At 38.9% G+C, this 20666-nt stretch overlaps 1 pseudogene; it reads right to left on the bottom strand.

The window, feature by feature from the left end:
* Positions 1-1754: 1754 nt before the first annotated feature.
* LOC103071133 (ubiquitin carboxyl-terminal hydrolase 48-like) lies at positions 1755-18020 on the bottom strand (annotated as a pseudogene).
* Between the last annotated feature and the right edge of the window lie 2646 nt (positions 18021-20666).

Below are 20666 nucleotides of genomic sequence, written 5' to 3'. Positions count from 1 at the left end.
TTCAACTAAAATCTCTTCAAACATTTTCTCAGCCCTTTCTTTATCTCTTCTTCCTCTGGGACCCCTATAATTCAAATGTTGGTGTGTTTCATGTTGTCCCAGAGGTCTGTGAGACTGTCCTGAATTCTTTTCATTCTTTTTTCTTTATTCTGCTCTGTGGTAATTATTTCCACTTTTTTATATTCCAGGTCACTTATCCGTTCTTCTGCCTCAGTTATTCTGCTAGTGATTCCTTCTAGAGAATTTTTAATTTCATTTCTTGTGTTGTTCATCATTGTTTGTTTGTTCTTTAGTTCTTCTAGGTCCTTGTTAAATGTTACTTGTATTTTCTCCATTCTATTTCCAAGATTTTGGATCATCTTTACTATCATTATTCTGAATTCTTTTTCAGGTAGACTGCCTATTTCCTCTTCATTTGTTTTACTTTGTAGGTTTTTGCCTTGCTCCTTCATCTGCTGCATATTTCTCTGTCTTCTCATTTTGTTTAACTTACTGTGTCTGGGGTCCTTTGCATGCACTATAGGTTCGTAGTTCCCATTGTTTTTGGTGTCTGCCCCCAGTGGGTGAGATTGGTTCTGTTGTTTGTGTAGGGTTCCTTGAGGAGGGGACTGGTGCCTTTGTTCTGGTGTGTGGGCCTGGATCTTGTCTTTCTGGTGGGCAGGGGCACGTCAGGTGGTGTGTTTTGGGATGTCTGTGAACTTAGTATGATTTTAGGCAGCCTCCCTGCTAATGGGTGGGGTTGTGTTCCTCTTTTGCTAGTTGTTTGGCACGGGGCGTCCAGCACCGTAGCTTGCTGGACATTGGATGCAGCTGGGTCTTAGCATTGAGACAGAGATCTCTGAGAGAGCTCTTGACTCTTACAAGAGCCCTGGAGGTCTCTGGTCGTCCAATGTCCTGAATTTGGCTCTCCCACCTCAGAGGCTCTGGCTGGAGTACCAAGACCCTGTCAACCACATAGAACTATCAAGATAGTGGTCATTGGCAAGTGAAACCACAGAGAAGATGCCTGTGCTATGCCTTGTCCTGATGAGCAATTTTCAGACTTCAGCTCATTCTGGCAACAGGACGACTAGGTAGGCAATGCGAGGCAACACAGGGTCTGTGTTGCCAGAGCATGGCCTGAGGGGCCCAGTTGAAGCCCTCCGGGAAGGCTGAGAGGGGCCAGGACTCCAGTCTCCTGTGGCCGCGGCCTCTTTGAGGTCTGCATCCTGGGGTCAAGTCACTCTCACTCCTGCTTTGGCAGTCGTGCCTTTACCCTGAACTTCTTCATGAGGTGAGCGCTCCCTGAGGCAATGTACCAGGTAAACTTTTTTCTCAGATCTTCAGCAATAAAGACAAGAATGCCTTAGGAAGTGACAGAATGACGGCAGATGTATAGGCACCGAGAGTGAGATCACAAAACAAGTTTGTGCTGCTCCTGGTGGCACCTGATTCACAGGTGCTCAATAAATGGCCATTACTTTCACTAGTCTGTAAATTCACTAGGGCTCCTTGGTTTCTTTCTTGGGTAGCCATAACAGAGGTTTGTCTGCGTGCTCTGCAATCTTTGCACAACCAGGGAAGTGGGGTGACCACACCCCATGTGCCACATCCACCTGGCAAGCTACATCCTTTACACCACCCTAGCCTCCCCCATCCAGAGACCTCCCACAAGGCTCTAAACCAGGCCTTAGTCAGGCCCTGAGAGATAAGGTTGTGAGGGTGCCCACCTGGAGCTAGTAGCTCAGATTGGGCACCGACTGTCCTAGAAGATCTTACAGACCACCTCCAGCAGGTAACCTTTGGTACAGCTCCTTAACTTCTTCATGCTTTGCTTTTCCTTTATCCACACTTTTCTTACACATCTCGGCCATTTCAATACACCACTCCTCAAATCTGAAATTATCCCGATCTACCAGCTCTTGAAGAAAGGCTGGTACCTGAATAGTTATATTGGGTTTTTCTTTAGTTTGCAGTCTATAAACCAACATGTACGCATTTCAAGAGCAGTGAGTTCCTTTGCCACACTTGGGTATACATGTCTGGGATTGAGAAGGTTCTGCTAGATCTTCCTCAATCCCTAGTTGTAATTTCTTCCCCTCCATCTTTTCTGTCTTTGTTGTTAAACTTATACCATTCACCAGACTGTGGATCTTTCACATGGGCAATGTAGTGACCAGAATAAGTGCTCACTTCTCTGTGTATGAGGACTGCACTATGTTCATACACATAGGACCCACCTTTGTGTTCCACATAAGGCTCCATATCCAAAACTTCTGAGAAGCCAATGTAGGTATTCAGCTTTTTCTTATGCCCAGTTTGCCTGCCAAAGACAAAACACATTAGCTATAAGTTCAGAGTACAAGGAAGACTAAGGAGTCGGATCTTCCTTGTTGCATTCTGTTTGCTTTGACAGTTTTCACAAATGTACCAATTGTCTCCTAATTTTTCTTCCTTCAAAAATTCCGAGATACAATCTCTTAACTGTTTGTAGCCTTGGATATTTAACTCCAGTTCATAAAACTTTGATAAAAGCTTAGATTCTCTGCAGCACTGATTGCAGACAGTTACATAAGTTTATTCCCCACAGAACTGCTGTTGGGGATTCACATCGGGATTCTTTTGTTTAGACAAAGTATCTTCCAAAAGAGACATAAAGAGCTTTGAAAATTCTTGGGCATCCTGCTGCTGCCCTGTGTCCAAGCCCAAAGCTTTAACAAATCCCGATGGATCAATGTAGCACCTGTTACTGATTTGCAACAAGGCAAATAAGTCCTGGAGATGCTCACAAATTTCTTGAGGCTCATCTTTCTCTTCTTGGATACCACCTCCCATCATCTAGTCACTATAGGTGCTTGGACATAAGTAGAGTGCCTGCAGAAGCTCCAGGTTAAGAAACCACACTTGAAAAAATGTTGACATACCAAATAGCTCCCAGGTTAGTGAGGCCCACAGATAAGCTCTTTTTTCTCCTCTCACAGTTGGGGTCATCAATAGCGTCCTGCGCACCACTAGTCTTCCAAGCCAGCCCAAAACTTCTGATCTGGTAAAGTTAGATGAATTTTTTGAGCTGCAACAACATCTTTTTTATTTTCCTCTAATGGAATTCATGTTAGGTTTACAAGGCCTATTTCTATTGCTGGCTGACAACTTTGTCTTGCCAACTCACGGTAGCATGAGCATCTGCATTTAAAGCCCGTGTCTACTTTAAGTAGCTCCCAAGTCAAATTCTAGGACCTCTTACTCCCCTGAGGTTTCCCTCCTTTTTTCATTTCTAAGGTGATCTAAGCTTAAGGGGCCTTGGATATTTTCCTGGCATTCTGAGACGGACGCCTTGTCCGCCTGGCTTTCTCCGTATTTGCTGATAACTTCTGGGTGTCTATTGATCTTGACTAGTCCATGTTCTTGTAGGCTGAAACCTTCTTTTGAAAGTTGTGATACCCACCATGACTGATTCTCATCCTCCGCACCCTCTGCCCTATTCAGTGTGACTCTAAGCTGACCACTCACTCTTAGATACTTTAATACCCAGGGGGGTGGGGGGATGGGGAAGGGAGGAGAAAGGCACACTGTCTTTCAACAAAGCTTGTCTTTTGTAAACCAAAGGCTTTCAGATTCCTGCATTTGCTATTTGCTTACAAAATTTATTCAGAAATGTGTTCTAGGCCAGCACAGTCCAGTTTCTGTGACAATGGAAATGTGCTTTATATAACTGCACTGTCCTATACAGTAGCCACCGGTCACATGTGGCTGTTCAGCTCTTGAAATGTGGCTGGCTGACTAAGCAATTAAATTGTAAATTTTATTTAATTTTAATTAATTGAAATTCAAATAGCCACATGTGTCTAGAGGCTCCTATACCAGACAGCACAATTCTGGACTGTATCTGTGCCCTCCCTGATAGCAGCTTATAAAAAAACCTATTCCTGATGCCAAAATCCTAGGGTAAGTGTAATGTACATAAGAATACAGGAAGGGAAGCCACTTTTTAATGTCTCTTTGTATAGCACATTAACTTAGAATTTTTTCATCAGTTTTATTGAGGCATAACTTATGTATAATAAAAATGTACCCATTTTAAGTGTAGAGTTCAAAAAGTTTTGACAAATGTATCCTGTCATGTAACCACCACCACAATGAAGAAATAGAAGATTTCACTACCCCACAATTCTCCCTACTCCCAGCCCCTGCCAATCATTGATCTGCTTTCTGTCACTCTTGTTTTGCCTCTTCAAGAATTTCCTGTACCTACAGTCAGACATATGCAGTCTTCTATTTCTGGTTTCTTTCAACCAGTATAATGATTTGAGATTTGTTCGTGTTGTTGCTTGTGTAGGAATCTGTTTCTTTCTTTTTTTTCTTTTTCTTTTTTTTTCTTTTTGCTAAGTGATATTCCATCGTACAGATATAATAATACAATACAATTTGTTTATCCACTCAGAAGTGGATTTGGGTTTTTTTTTTTGGTTTGGGACAATTATTTAAAAGCTAATTTATAAGTAAAATACACATCTTTTGGGGACGTATGTTTTTATTGTCACCTGGAAAATTTCTAAGATTGGGAATGCTGAGTCATATGGTAAGTGTATATCTATATAATAAATTGCCAAACTGTTTTCTAAAATGGTTGTATTATACATTCCCATACCAATATATGAGAGTTATAATTGCTGCACATCCTTTCCATCAGTTGGCATTGTCACTCTTGGATTTTAGCCATCCTTGTGGGTGTGCAGTGGTATTCTGTTACAGCTTTCATTTGCAGTCCCCCCCTTTTTTTTTTTTTTTTTTTTTTTTGCGGTACGCGGGCCTCTCATTGTTGTGGCCTCTCCCGTTGTGGAGCACAGGCTCCGGATGCGCAGGCTCAGCGGCCGTAGCTCACGGGACTAGCCGCTCGGCGGCATGTGGGATCTTCCCGGCCTGGGGCACGAACCCATGTCCCCTGCATCGGCAGGCGGACTCTCAACCAAATTGCGCCACAAGGGAAGCCCCCATTTGCATTCCCTTGATGACTAATGACGTTGAACATCTCTTTATGCATTTTTGTGCCATTCATATATCTTTTTTAGCAAAGTGTCTGTTCAAATGATTTTAAAATCAGGTTATCCTTTTCTTACTTAGTTGTAAGAATTATTTATTGATATAACTTTGCAAATATTTTCCCCCAATCTGTGGTTTGCCTTTTTAGTTTCTTAACAGCATCTTTCAAAAGCATGATTTTTTTTGGTCTAAGAAATATTTGCCTACTCAAGGTTATGAAGATTTTCTAATATGATTTCTTCTAGATTCATAGTTTTAGTTCTTAGCTTAATGTTCAATTTTGAGTTAGTGAAGTCTTTTTTAAAAAGTAAATCAAGACTCTAAGTTACTTTAATATTTATTCTAAATCTCAGGTTAATATAGAACCTGCCTCATGGAGTTGTTGTAAGCCTGACACATGGTAACAATTGGGTAATTATTAGCCATGGACATTTATGTTTATTCCTCCAACAAATCCCCTCACAGCACCAAAGGGAATACTGAATATTATCAACTAAAGTAAGGAGCTGAGAGTTCGGAGGATATAAGCAAGAGATTTTTAAAGACTACAAAGGAAACCTAAATAAAAACTAAAACCAAAGCTCATTTAACAGGAGAGCATACTTTAAAAATTTGAATGAGCTTTTTTGAGTGAAAAAATTGAATGATTTCTTCTCTTTTGTGATACTGACTTGTCTATTCTTAGGACTGTTCATGGGAGACTAAAGATGCTCTGTTGCCTGTTTGGTTGTGGGGATCATATCCTGTATATACATCTAGAAGTTGGCACAAAACAATGTGAGGAGAGTCATGGATGAAGATAAGAATACTCTGTCTATTGCCTTTCCTTACAGATGAATCTACATAATCTCTTACATCTTTAAAAGTTATTAGATTTCAGGTATGAAGTTTAGCTTTTTAATAACTCAGTGGGAAAATAGAGAATCAGGTTCAGCCAGGTGTCCAGAAAGATGCTTGTAGTGCTTTCTCTAGGATCACCTGTTGACTTAGTTCATATTTGTGCAAAAACATGTGGAAGAGGAGCTAATTCCCACTGGAAATTAATGTTAACTATTTATATGATTTTTTTTCCCCCTTCGGCCCTCTTCAGGTGACAGTGTGGTTTTCCAGAGTCAAGTCAAAGGTAATTTGACCCATGGATCCTCTGACAGGAACACAACGGAATGCTGCACAGGGTGGGTGGGGTAGAATTGACCCCAGCTTACTCTGACTGACTTGTGATTGCCCTGTGATACTTGAAATGCAGGAAAAATCCTGGAGTATGTACCTTGTTCTCTGCACTCACCTACCCATTGCGTGCAAGAGACAACTAGACTCCTCTGTCTGGTAAATGATTTTCTTGCATGTTGCAACCATAGAAGGCTTATCTAGTGGGTTATCTTTTCACCTGGTCTAGTGCACCTGTTGGCCAACTGACAAGTATTTGCGGGTATATAGGGTCACACTTTCTGTTTCTCAAATTGCTATGCATTTGTAAATGAAAATGATGAGTATCACATGGATCTGAGCTCATTAGAATGGGTTTTTCTCTTTTAATCTACCCTGAGACCTGATGCAGGGGAATTTCTTTATCAGAGCCAAATGAACTCTCAGACTCTGACAAGCATGACAGAATGTAAGGTCTTCATCAATGCATTGATTCAACTTTTCAATAGGTATTCATTGCTCTTTTACCAGGTACTTTTCTAGACAACAATGAAGAAGCTGAAGTCCCTGTCCTCGCTGAGTGGGTGTCTGGCTGCTCATATAGACCAATGATGATAATAAAATTTTGTGCCTTTCTTCATGCTATGAGACATAACACAGCGGTCAATAATTTTATCTTAATTCCTTCCCGCAGACTACTTCTCTTACCATCCAGTCCTTGACAGAGAGGGTAGAATTTTAAACTGAGGCAGATTTATACGACGTGACTCCTCAGGCCACAAGTTCTCTCTGGGCAGGGGAATTTAGGAAGGGATTGACCCTGAGATGAGTAAAGAGAACAGGTCCTAAGGCAGGCTTTACTCTAAAGGAGATTGAACTCACTGGATCATGCTTGCTGCCTTTGTCACAAGGGGAGGCACTATTCAGTTACCTCCTTTGAATAGTCCTCTGAGTTTAAAGTTGAAGGTAGCTTACCCCTTTTGACTCAGACATATCAATTTTGCATCATTATTTCCATTCTGGCACCCACAGCTGGAGATATTTGGGCTGGGGCTAAAATGGACCTTTGGCATACCTCACATTTGACATTCTTTTGTCCATACCTGGACCATTCCATATCAACATGAGGCAGCTGGATCCTTGAGCTAAGTCCTGGAATCCAGTACAGACCTCAGAGATCCTGAGGCACAGTCTAAATTAACCTGTGTTCCTGAAATGCGAGTGAAGGAAATAGAACATAAGAGACTGAGATTTTAACAAGAGTTAGTCATGAAAACACAATTTATGCTGGAAAAGTGAAGAGGTACAAGTGAGTTAAAGATATGTAGACAAATATATGTATAATATAATTTAATAATCATGGAATGTAAATTTATGTATATAAACTATATATAAAAATATGTCAATATAATACATAGATTATATATATAAATTTATAAAGATAATTATATATATATAAGATCTAGAAGAGAAAATATTTAGCTACTCCCTTCCAGGCTTCATGCCCTAAACCTAAAGCTGCTATAAACCTACCCATGGGCTGCCCCAACTCTTGGATGAGGCCCAACTTCTAGGCTTCCTTTTCATATTGACAAGTATTAAACAAATGCTTTTGTATGTAGAAGAGAAAGAGGAGTATCACCACTGCTACGTATTGATCCATTTTGTCTAGAACATCAGGTTTCCTTGGAGGGGAGATGGTGAAAGTGAAATGCCTAAATATACTTCTGTCACAATGATGCAGACTTTGCATGCCTCCATTCAAGACACTGAGATGGACAAAAAGGAAACCTAAAACTGAAATTCAGTTTCAAATGACATTCAACCCTTTTATCAGAGTTACCTTTGAAATATTCAACCTTTCCAACCTATTTTTATTAGGTTAAATTAAAGTCAAGTCACAACCCTAAAGATACTATGTCATTTCCCAGTCATAAGAAGTAGTCCAAATATAAGATCTGAGAATTGATCATCTATTCTGGTTTGTTAGTCCCAAACAAGAGCACACCTTGTCTTTGAGACCTGCACAATGCCTTTGTTTTTAAGATGTTTGAGATCCAGACTAAAGGCTGTAGGTCTGTTTCCATGCCAGTCTTTTTTTAATTTATTGAGATATAGTTGATTTACAATATTATGTAAGTTTCAGGTGTACAACATAGTGATTCACAATTTGATAAAACAGGAAATGTGGAATGGGAATTGCTTTTGAACCATGGAAACTCTTTGCAGCCACTGAAATCTATTAGCCAGTGAAAGCTCATGAATTTTCTGGACTGCAGTGATCATTCTCAACTTTGTCAAGGTGTGTTGTTAACATGCTCTATTCCTTTTTGTTAGCTGACAGCAGGTTGTTAGGAAATGCATCCTCACTTTCATCTATGTCCAAAGCTGACATTATACTTTGGCGTGACCTCTGAAATAACTGCTGTATATACAAGATGGTGTTTTTGTTCAGCAGTAGTATGATGAGGGGAACAATTCACTCATTCACCAAATACTTGATGAGCTCCTACCAAGTGCATGACTGGGACCTACAGTAGCAAATTGAAGGACAGGCCCACTGGTTTACTAGAACTTTCATGGGAGAAACAAAATAAAGGATAAACAACAAACAAAACTGTCTGATTACGTAAGAGCTATACAGAGAATAGAACAACCAAATGACTGAGTGACTGGGCAACTACTTTTGACTAGGTAATCAGGGAAGACCTTCCCAAGGAAATGACATTGGTGCAAATGCTTATATGACAAGAGGACTCAAATACACAACGATTCCAGGCAAAGGGAACAGCAAGTACACTTTAAATGGGAATCAACTTTGTGTAGCCAATTTTTAAAAAATGAATTAATAAAATTATAAGCAATCACAACCAAATATCACTATTCCTGGAGCAGAGTGATCAAGGGGATATGAGAGGTAAGAGTAGGCAAGGGCCACATTATGGAGGCTTTCTAGTCCTTGGGGCATCATAAAGAGTTTGGATTATAGTCTGAGTATAGTGGGAAGTCATCTGAGGAATTTAATTAGGGAGGCACATGATGGGGCTTACTATGTAACTACCTATGGAAAAAACCTATCATTTTCAAAGGGAAAGGAATAGCTTCCTGCTACAAAATCCCAACCCCCTAGATAACAAAACAAATAAACTAGCCTTTCTAGTTTATCATTTCCTTTAAAGCATCTCCAGCATAAAGCATCCTCCAGCACACTTATATGCACAAACATAAACACATGATGTGCCCATGAATGGTCATTCATTACATTCATCAAGGACAAAAAGAAGTAGAGAATAGTTCTTTCTGAAGCCTAGTATTTCTTTCCTATGAAAGATATTTAAATTATATAACTCTGAATCTCTCTTTACTCCTTTACCCCTTTACTCATTCCATATTTAGGGTGGTGACTGGCTTATCTGATTGGTAAATAGGATGAATAACTGGGTATGCTTGTCTCAGCTCCCATACATTCCTCATGGGAATGAATCTGTCCATAGACAGCAAAAATTCTGTCTGTGCCCCCATGGCAAAAGCATTACTAAGACAGGCCACATCCTGGTGGCCCACCTCTACCATCATTGTTATGATTGGGTCAGTGAGTCTACCTAAATCTGAGTTCATTAGTGAGTCCACTTAGTTAACAAACCTAAAGCCTAATTCTCCAGTCTAGTCTCTATTAGAAATAAAAATGATATTTTGGCCTCCTATTATTGCTCAGCTTGTTTGAAAACAAGATGGAGGAAATGAGGTACCATTTTCAGGAGGGAAAGGTGCATAGAGACCCCAACTTCAGATACCTACTGAGAACATAGCACTGGCTTAGATTCTATTGAAGATATAAAGGAAAAAGTAAATATACTATCTGTACTGAGGAAATTTACAATCCTTTGTGTTGAAATATTGTCTTGCTGACAAGAAAAACAGCTTCTTAGACAGAATAGAAAACCTAAACTCCAGATTAAAAAAAATAATAATCATCAGTTTGGAGTCCCCCAAGACTCTGCCACATGCTCTATTTATACAGACCTGGACAGCCACACACGCAGAGGGAAGGACAAACGGAAAGAATGCTCACCTTCTGCACTCAGCACTCTCCTTGTCTGTTCATTGTCTTTCATTGTCTTCCAAGTATGGATCTTAAGCTTTGCCTATGAACACTGCTTTCAACTCAGTTATATTAACTCTGTTCTCCACTCTCTCTCCCACACCAGACAGTGGAAGAGGAATGCTGTTCTTGGCTCCTTTTCTCCAATTTCTCCTATCATCCATTTGGAGATAATACATTACAGAAGCTCTACTGATTAACGTACAAAGGATGGTCATGTGGCATTCGGGGCCTGCTACAAGTCTCAACCCAAAGAGCGGAAGCTGTTCAATGTAACTTCCTGTCTAACTCTCGCGGAAAAGGTGAGAGGTCAGTAGGTGAATTTAAACTCAGGTCTGAGAAAAGCACCCTAGGCATAATGGAGACTAATGTGGTAGAGACAGACTCTTTTGTCATCCTCACAGTGAAACTAAATATAGATCTATTCATCTTGCCTAGAGGAAACAAAGCTCTGGATCACTTATTGGGTACGATGGCTGAATGAACCGAAGATCAGACTATGCTTGATTTGCCTCCATGTATTTTCAACATATTTTTTACTTTTTTTCAAATGAAATAAAGAACCACCTTATCAAATTTTAGAATTAGAATGAAGCAAATGTGTGCATTAAAATATCATATAGGAGCTCTGTGTAACAGTTTTTCTATATTTGCTTGTTTGGTTTTTTATTTCATAGATACTTCAAGCTTCATAGAAAGGATATTTCACAGTCCAAATGTATGAGGCAATTACAATACTTATTAGTACACAACTGGGTGTACTTGATCCACATTTGTTGGGACTACACTAGGACCCTTACCCAAGGAATTTGGTCCCCTATTGGGCCTGTTCCATGAAAAATGAAATGGAAGTGATCCTAAGTGTTAAGTTACTGACCATTTTTTCCTATTATAAAACTTGTCCAAATAGACTTAGAAAGGATGGTCATAGACTTTTTACCTAGTATGTACCCATACCAAACAGGTTAAGACAGGAGTAGCGTAGGTGTATGAATAAAAAATTAAGGTGAATTTCCTGTGGTGTCACAGGTAGTAAGTGAACTTGCATAAACCACTGTATAAGCCATTAACCCCACAACTGAATTTACAACCTTTAATTCTCTAATTGTCCTCCTCTAAGTTCTGGGGACTGAATCAGCCATTTGGCAACCTGCCTCACTTCTGACTGACTCAGAAGTATTTCCATAGCAGCTACCACACTTTTTTTTTTTTTTGGAAAAGAATGGGTGAAGTCGCTGCTATGAGTCATGAAATAATGAGAAATTCAGAGGTAAGGTGAAAGGTGATGTGGATATCCCAATGCATTTCACAAGGAAGTGTCATGGTATCAAAAGACCAAGAGTCAAATTTCCTCTAGAAACTTGTGAAGGAATTATTAATTAAACAAAATTTTAATGACTACTCTTTACTTCTGAGCATCATCCTTTCTTAACCTTCCCAGAAATAGGCATCCACAAACATTCACACACAGTTGAGAGAGAGAGAGAAGACTTTGCTCTCATTTAAAATCTCCCCTGTTGTAAATACACTTTTCCCATGATTTTCTCCATGATTATTCTATCATACAGCTAAACGTAGCATTCTGAATCATTGATTATAGATTACTTGAATGAAATCAAGCTTTTCAACTTTATCCTTGGCCATCAAACAATGCACGGTCTTAGAAGAATTCATCTAAACATCAAGAATACAGATAAGAAAAAGTACGTATTTTTTAAGTTCAACCAGAATCCCATTCTAAGCAGAGTGTGTACAAATTGATTCTTTTAAATTAGTTTACAGCTGGTAATTTAAGATTCCTAAAATAATGTGACAATATATGGGTCCAAGGGTTTAGCCCAGCAGATCCAGTGTGAGTACAGAAATCACTGATTGTGGGCATCAAGGCTCTGAGAACACTAGCTTAGCACTAGCCAGAGCAACAGACTTGGAATTTAGCCGGTAAGTCTCCTCATCTTTTGGAAGAGCCTGTTGAGGCCCAGTCAAACTAAAACTTTGTTTATAAGTTAGTAATCTTGTTAAAATTTTTAGCTGCCAAGTAAAAGCTTTAGAAAGAACTTTCTAACCCTTAGTTATTATTCAAGGCCTGACTAGACACTGAAAATAATAGAAAAAAATAAATGGGCTCTTCCAAAGGGATTTCTTCCACTGTACTTATGGATAAGGGTGGTGGTTGGCATGGCAGCATTGCCCAGTGGTCAGTAGCACCAGCTATCATGATAGCTTGGGTCAGAATCCTGGTTCTGCCCCCTCCTTGCTCCATCCCCTTAGATAACTTTTGACCTCTCCATGCTTCTCTTTCCCTAACCTTATGAAGGTAGAGGTATTACTTACCTGATAGCATTGTAGACATTGAGTATAATGTGCTTAAAACAGTGCCAAGCACATAAAAATCTCCTCAAAAATGTACAGTACAGAAAACACAGAGGTCTAGGTATGTTAGCGACCTTTTCCAGGTTACACAGCAGCAGAGCCGAGATTTGAACCCAGGTCTCTGAACCCTTCATCTACAGGCTCAGACTTGGTTTGCTCATTGCCATTTCTCCAGAATTATGTGAATAATTGTCATGCTAAGTATTGGGTTGGCCAAAACCGTCATTCGTGTTTTCCGTAAGATACGGAAAACCCGAACGACCATTTTGGCCAACCCAATAACTGGTGAAAATTAATTTAGCACTTCTGCCAAATAGGAAAGTTTTACTTAAAACTTTAAATGAATAAGCTCAAAATGGATTAAAGACCTAAATGTAAGGCCAGAAACTATCAAACTCTTAGAGGAAAACATAGGCAGAACACTCTATGACATAAATCACAGCAAGATCCTTCTTGACCCATCTCCTAGAGTAATGGAGATAAAAACAAAAATAAACAAATGGGACCTAATGAAACTTCAAAGCTTTTGCACAGCAAAGGAAACCATAAACAAGACCAAAAGACAGCCCTCAGAATGGGAGAAAATATTTGCAAATGAATCAACTGACAAAGGATTAATCTCTAAAATTTACAGGCAGCTCATGCAGCTCAATAACAAAAAAATAAACAACCCAATCCAAAAATGGGCAGAAGACCTAAATAGACATTTCTCCAAAGAAGATATACAGACTGCCAACAAACACATGAAAGAATGCTCAACATCATTAATCATTAGAGAAATGCAAATCAAAACTACAATGAGATATCATCTCACACCAGTCAGAATGGCCATCATCAAAAAATCTAGAAACAATAAATGCTGGAGAGGGTGTGGAGAAAAGGGAACACTCTTGCACTGCTGGTGGGAATGTGAATTGGTTCAGCCACTATGGAGAACAGTATGGAGGTTCCTTAAAAAACTACAAATAGAACTACCATATGACCCAGCAATCCCACTACTAGGTATATACCCTGAGGAAACCAGAATTCAGAAAGAGTCATGTACCAAAATGTTCATTGCAGCTCTATTTACAATAGCCCGGAGATGGAAACAACCTAAGTGCCCGTCGTCGGATGAATGGATAAAGAAGATGTGGCACATATATACAATGGAATATTACTCAGCCATAAAAAGAAACGAAATTGAGCTATTTGTAATGAGGTGGATAGATCTAGAGTCTGTCATACAGAGTGAAGTAAGTCAGAAAGAGAAGGACAAATACCGTATGCTAACACATATATATGGAATTTAAGAAAAAAAAATGTTATGAAGAACCTAGGGGTAAAACAGGAATAAAGACAGAGACCTACTGGAGAACAGACTTGAGGATATGGGGAGGGGGAAGGGTGAGGTGTGTTAGGGCGAGAGAGAGACATGGACATATATATACTAACAAACGTAAGGTAGATAGCCAGTGGGAAGCAGCCGCATGGCACAGGGAAACCTGCTCGGTTCTTTGTGGCTGTCTGGAGGGGTGGGATAGGGAGGGTGGGAGGGAGGGAGACAAAGAGGGAAGAGATATGGGAACATATATATATGTATAACTGACTCACTCTGTTATAAAGCAGAAACTAACACACCATTGTAAAGCAATTATACCCCAATAAAGATGTTAAAAAAAAAAAAAAAAAACTTTAAATGAGCTTTTTTTTTTTTTTTAATACAAGGTTGATGGGGTAAGTGACCTTTTCTCAGATATTTTAATTCATTAATACAGGAAACACTGCACATGAGTTGAGGTTTGGAGTACGAACTTTAATGTCGTGACTAATGGATTGTTCTTTCAGGGACCCATTGTACTTCCAGGCCTCTAAGCTTTGAAGGGCTGCTCTGAAGGCCATGGTACAATTTGTAACATAACCATATTTTCTGTCTCAGCAAATTGACAGAGCCAGAAGGCAACAGAACAATGTCATTATCTGTAGTTTAATGTCACAAACCTTTGGGTTGCAATCCTTTGGGTTACAATACAATCAACAAAACATTTGCTGATGTGTGACTATTGAAGACCCCATTTATCTTCTCACAGAGTCATCATAACCGTTGCAGGTTCCTACAGTCTTTTTCCTCAAAGGAATGCATATTTGACCCTAAAGGAGGAAGTTGACTGTGACACAAACTCCCAGACAAACAAGACTGCCTTTTCACTTGCTACAGGATAAGACAAGTAGGTAACAGATGTGATGAAACACAGGTTCCAGAAGCAATGGCAAAATGGAAAATGTCAGTTACTGAAGATTCCTTTTTCACATGACTCACTCAGGTGAGATAATGGCTCTTAGTTTTCACATAGTGGCCGTCTGGGGGCACAACTCATCCTAAAACCTTGCAGGAAATTCTCTGAACTGTTCTATAAATTATCTGCTGACCCTGGAGAATGCCCAGGAGGGTCATTTAGGGGGTCTAGTCTGAATGCGACTCATTCTCCCGCATGTAAAGAGAATGCATTAATCTATAACAAACATGTTTAATGCCCACTCATCTCGCCCCATCCTAACTTCCCAGAAATTCCAGCCCAACCTTGAGTCTTGTGATGAATTGGCTCTCCAGTTATGGTGACTGTTATGACAGAATCTGAGTAAGAGTTTGTACTACTGGCTCACTACCTCAAAGGGGATCTCCTTGACACAGAAAATTTAAATAACTGGTTACTCCATTTCTTCAAGGACACAACTTCCCTCTAGACAAATGATGACTTGACCTGGAAACCACTTTTAAAAAAAAGTCTGCCCTTCAGTAAAGATAACCCAATTTAACAGTAATTATTCTTATCAGAGACTCAATGACCAGATTCTACATATCTACCCTGAGTCTCAAGTTACCTGTATAACTGTTTACTAAGGGTTCTGCCAAGAACAATCACAAGGGGTAAAGTTCATAATTTTTGCTACTTATAGTGTCCAAACAAAAAGAAACAAGCCCATCTCCTTGGAAATATGAGTACTGGAAAAAATACAGGTAGCCTTAAAAAAGTGTAAAGATTGAGAGCTTAAGTTATTTAAAAATGAATCAAAGATTTTTTTAAATGAGACTGTGTTACTTTAAAGACATAGGTAATAGAGTGCCCAGAAATAAAGCCATGCACCTACAGTCAACTAATCTATGACAAAGGAGGCAAGAATATACAATGGAGAAAAGATGGTCTCTTCAACACATGGTGTTGGGAAAAGTGGACAGCTACATGTAAATCAATGAAATTAGAACATTCCCTCACATCACATACAAAAATAAACTCCAAATGGTTTAAGGACAATGTAAGACATGACACCATAAAATTCCTAGAAGAGAACATAGGCAAAACATTCTCTGACATAAATCATAGCAATAATTTTTTAGATCAGTCTCCCAAGGCAAGAGAAATAAAAGCAAAACTAAACAAATGGGACCTAATCAAACTTAAAAGCTTTTGCACAGGAAAAGAAACCATAAAAAAACCAAAAAGACAACCTACAGAATGGGAGAAAATATTTGCAAATGATGCAACCGACAAGGGGTTAATATCCAAAATACACAAACAGCTCATACAACTCAATATATATTTAAAAAAAAAAACAATAAAAAAATGGGCAAAAGACCTAAATAGACATTTTTCCAAAGAAGACATATAGAAGGCCAACAGGCACATGAAAAGATGTGCAACATCGCTAATTATTAGAGAAATGTGAATCAAAGCCACAATGAGATATCACCTCATACTGGTCAGAATGGCTATCATCAAAAATTCTACAAATAATAAATGCTGGAGAAGATGTGGAGAAAAGGGAGCCCTTATACACTGCTGGTGGGAATGTAAACTGGTACAGCCACTATGAAAAGCAGTATGGAGATTCCTTAAAAAACTAAAAATAAAGCTACCATAGATCCAGCCATCCCACTCTCGGGTATATATGTGGAAAAAATGAAAACTATAATTTAGAAAGATACATGCACCCCAATGTTCATATGTTCATAGAATCATTATTTACAATAGCCAAGACATGAAAACAACGCAGGTGCCCATCAACAGATAACTGGTTTAAGAAGATGTGAGATATATATATATATATATATATATATATATATATATATATGAAACTCAGCCATAAAAAAGAATGAAATATTTCCGTTTACAAAAACATGTATCTAGAGAATATTATTCTTAGTGAAGTTAAGTCAGAGAAAGACAAATACTATATGACATCACCTATATGTGGAATTTAAAAAGAATACAAATGAATCTATATACAAATCAGAAACAGAGTCGCAGACATAGGAAACAAACTTATGGTTACCAAATGGGAAAGAGAAGGAGGGAGGAACAAATTGGGAGTATGAGATAGACAGATACAAAGTACTATACATAAAATAGGTAAGCAACAACTCTCTTCTACATAGCTCAGGGAATTATATTCAACATCTTGTAATAACCTATAATGGAATATAATCTGAACAAAAAATAACAATCACTTTGCTGTACACTTGAAACTAACACAATACTCTACATCAACTATACTTCAGTTTAAAAAATGTGTACAAGACATATGTAAGTAAATTAGTTAGATTAAATAAAACAACACAAGATATAATTGCTATAATGGTATAGAATGCATGAATAATGACATGGGTTGGAAATGCATTGAGAGTTATGCGAAAACATATATTCCATATTTTATGGAATTTAACTTAACATATATTATTGAAAAATAATATATATGATTGAATACTTATCACTGAATATTTATTATTGAAAGAATCATATGTATTATAGGGAGATTCCTTAAAGTATGGAATTTAATTATGGAAGACAATTGATGTAAGAGACCATTTAACCAGTCAATTCTCTTGAATTGCCAAGATTTATTGCTACATAATAGTTTATATTCATTTCATACTCCAAGGGTGGAGATATAATGCTCAAAAAGATAAGCTTACTCCCTGCCTTCCTAGAGTTTACAGTCTAGTGGAGATTTAGCCAAGTTAACAGGCAATAATATTATTGCCCAGCAAGTGTTTTGTTGTGGGGTGTACCCAGAGACCTCAGGGAACATACAGGATGCATACCTTGTGGGTTTCAGGAGGTTCACTGGAAGGTGAGAAGAGAACTCTGATGATGGTGTAGAAGTAATCTGACAAAGAGACAGGAGTTAAGAAAAGGAAAGACAATATTCCAGGCAGATGGAAAGGCAAATACCTAGAAGAAGAAGCATGTAAGCTTTGGAGATGGCCAAGGATGTCTATAAAAAGAGTCTCAATTCAAGTTCCAGAGTGTTCTGACATGACCTAAAAAACCACAGTCACAGGAGAAGCAGTTACCTTCATCTAAATTACCTTCATCTAATTACCTTCATCTAAAAGTGCCATTCTGGACCCACAAGATCATCAGCAGACACTCCGAAAGTACAATCTGAAGTATACTGATACCAGTGCCTATAAAGATACAGAGTTAGAAGATAAACATTTTGTTTGAATACCATTAAAGATGACACACAAAAACGGTTGACTCCAAGATTACCCCAGTGTGTTTAAATCTCTAGATCAGATGCCATACAAAGGAAATAACAAAGTTCTTTGGAAGGGTGTTACATGTATCTTCTCTGTTGGGTTAAATCTTCCCTCTTCCCGAATCACTTTAACAAAAGTATATTGAGCATATTTGCTAGATAACAGGAAATGCAAAAGGATTATTAGATGGCATAGTTTTGGGCCACAGAAGGGATTACATTTTTCTTGGGAATAAAGGTAAATTGATATAAAAAAGGAGAAGAGAGTGACTAGTTAATATGTAGTGTAACTAATATTGTTAGAAACCACAGTATCTGCTGTATAGTCTATTTGTGTCTAATTTCTGGTGACTAAATTAGATATGTTCTCCTTGAACAGGAAAATTTTATAGAATGGAAGGGATCTGGGTTGGTGAGAGAAGGGAGGTAGAAAGTGGAGAGGACGTTCTAGACAAAGAAAACAGTCAGAGCGAAGCTTCAGAGACAGGTGTGGCCATGGTGTACACATGGGTCAGTGAGGCTGTCTAAAGCTAAGGAACCATTTGAGGAGTTAGAAATCAGCTGCTTTGAACTGGTAGGTTGGGAAAAGATGGTGGAGTAATTTGAAAACCAGAAGTCACCCAATTTGATACTTTAAGAAAAAAAGCATTGAGGAGTGTCGAACTGGAGAATGGAGAAGTCTTTACTAGTTCTTCTAGCAGTGCCACAAAAGCAAAATGTAGAGGAAAAAATTCCACAGCCACTGGGGTCAACAGAGAAACACATATGGCCTGAGTGGTGAGATCATGGAAGTGAAATAAAAACCAGGACTCAATATCAAAGGCATTTCAAAGAAAAAAATTTTAAAACTCATTTGAGACCACTCTCTGGATAAAGGAAAGAACATGAAAGGCGGGGGATGAGTTGAAAATGATTAAGTAGCTATGAAAATAGTGACATCAATTGGTGGAAGTAGAAAGTAAAAATGGAGCCAAAGAAATGGTAAGCTTGGTTTTGTTGCCACTGAGCTTAATAATGGGGTATTCAGGTAGAAATATTTATTTAGATGGGATTTTTTAAAAAGGCTTTAGAGTTCAAGAGGGAGGACAGGTTTGGAGTCACAGGAGATACTTTTACATAGGCTTTCTAATGAAAAGGGTAGAATAGTGATTGTTTCATTTACAGCAGAATTCTTACTTCAAAAAAGACCTAAACCAAATGGCAAGTCTTTTCTGTTTTTACAAACAAAAGAGGGAGGCACTTCGCAGGAGTGAAGTTCTGGAGTTTCTTTCTTCACCAAATCCTTCACTCCGTGGCATCCTAAGGGACTAGGAAATACACATAGGGGGACATTCATGGGAAGAAGTTGAACCAGCCCAGGGGAATTTCTTCACCAGATGTAGCCATGGCTGGTAAGAATGGGAGCAAGGTGAGAACCACCCTGAAAGCCAGACCTGAGCTGAGTGAGCAGAGTAGACAGTTGGTTGCACAGGATCTGGTTGGGGTATCTTCAAACGAAGCTGGCAGTCAAGCATCCCACGAACTGCCAATCTGGGTCACGATGTGCAGATAAGTGGGTCAAGTCACCTACTGTCAGACAAGGCAGTGGGTCAAACCAGGTGGGCCGTTCAGAAATCAGAAGCTCAACCTTGGCCAAAGGTCAGAGAGGTAGTGGAGAATCAAACCCAGGCTTAGCCAGCTGGGTACTGTTGGCATTGAGGATTAGTCTCCAGGTCACTAGAGCACATTTATTCATTCACACACACAAAAATATGTACACTAGGGCCCAGTTGCTCTGCTAGGCCCTGGGATACTACAAGGAGAAAAGGGAAGCTCCTTGTCTTCATGTACTATGTGCAAGAAAGTTACCCAGATTCTAGAAAATTCTGCTCTCTAGTCCCTGTTACTTGAAAGATGCTGCCTGTGACCAGTGTCTACTCTACTTCACCCTGTGAATGATACACTTTAAAAGAGTCCATTTTATGATATGTGAATTATATCTCAGTAAATCCTTAAAAAACTACAACCCTAGCCCTGCCTCTTTCTAGCCATGTGACTTGGGACAAGTTATTTCATCTCTGCGTGCTTCAGTTTCCTCATAGGTAAAGTGGGGATAGTAAAACGCACCTTACAGGCAGTTGTAAGAATTCAATAAATTAATACATGGAAAGGGCTTGGAAGAGTTCCTGTCGCATAGCAAATACTCGATACCTTTTGGCTTTATTAGCAATATTAGTAGGAGAAGGAAAAGGAGCTTTTAGTTAGTTGATAGCATGCAGCAGACAAAATTCTATTATTAACATTGCCCATAAGAAACAAACCTTTGTCGATATCACTGTAATGTATCTATTTTCTCAACTATTCTTCTACTGTCTGACCTTCAGCTTGTTTCAAGTTAGTGGCTATAGGAAAACTTAACGTTTCTTTTCTTTGACCTCTGGGAACTCTTTATACACTGAGTATATATCTTGTTATTTCATAAAGGAGAATTTAAATAGGGGGAAAAAAAAAAAACAGAGGCATAAAA

The sequence above is a fragment of the Lipotes vexillifer genome, unplaced genomic scaffold, assembly GCF_000442215.2.
Source record: "Lipotes vexillifer unplaced genomic scaffold, Lipotes_vexillifer_v1.1 scaffold872, whole genome shotgun sequence".
NCBI classification, from domain to species: Eukaryota; Metazoa; Chordata; class Mammalia; order Artiodactyla; family Lipotidae; genus Lipotes; species Lipotes vexillifer.
This window is presented reverse-complemented; position numbering and strand designations above follow the sequence as displayed.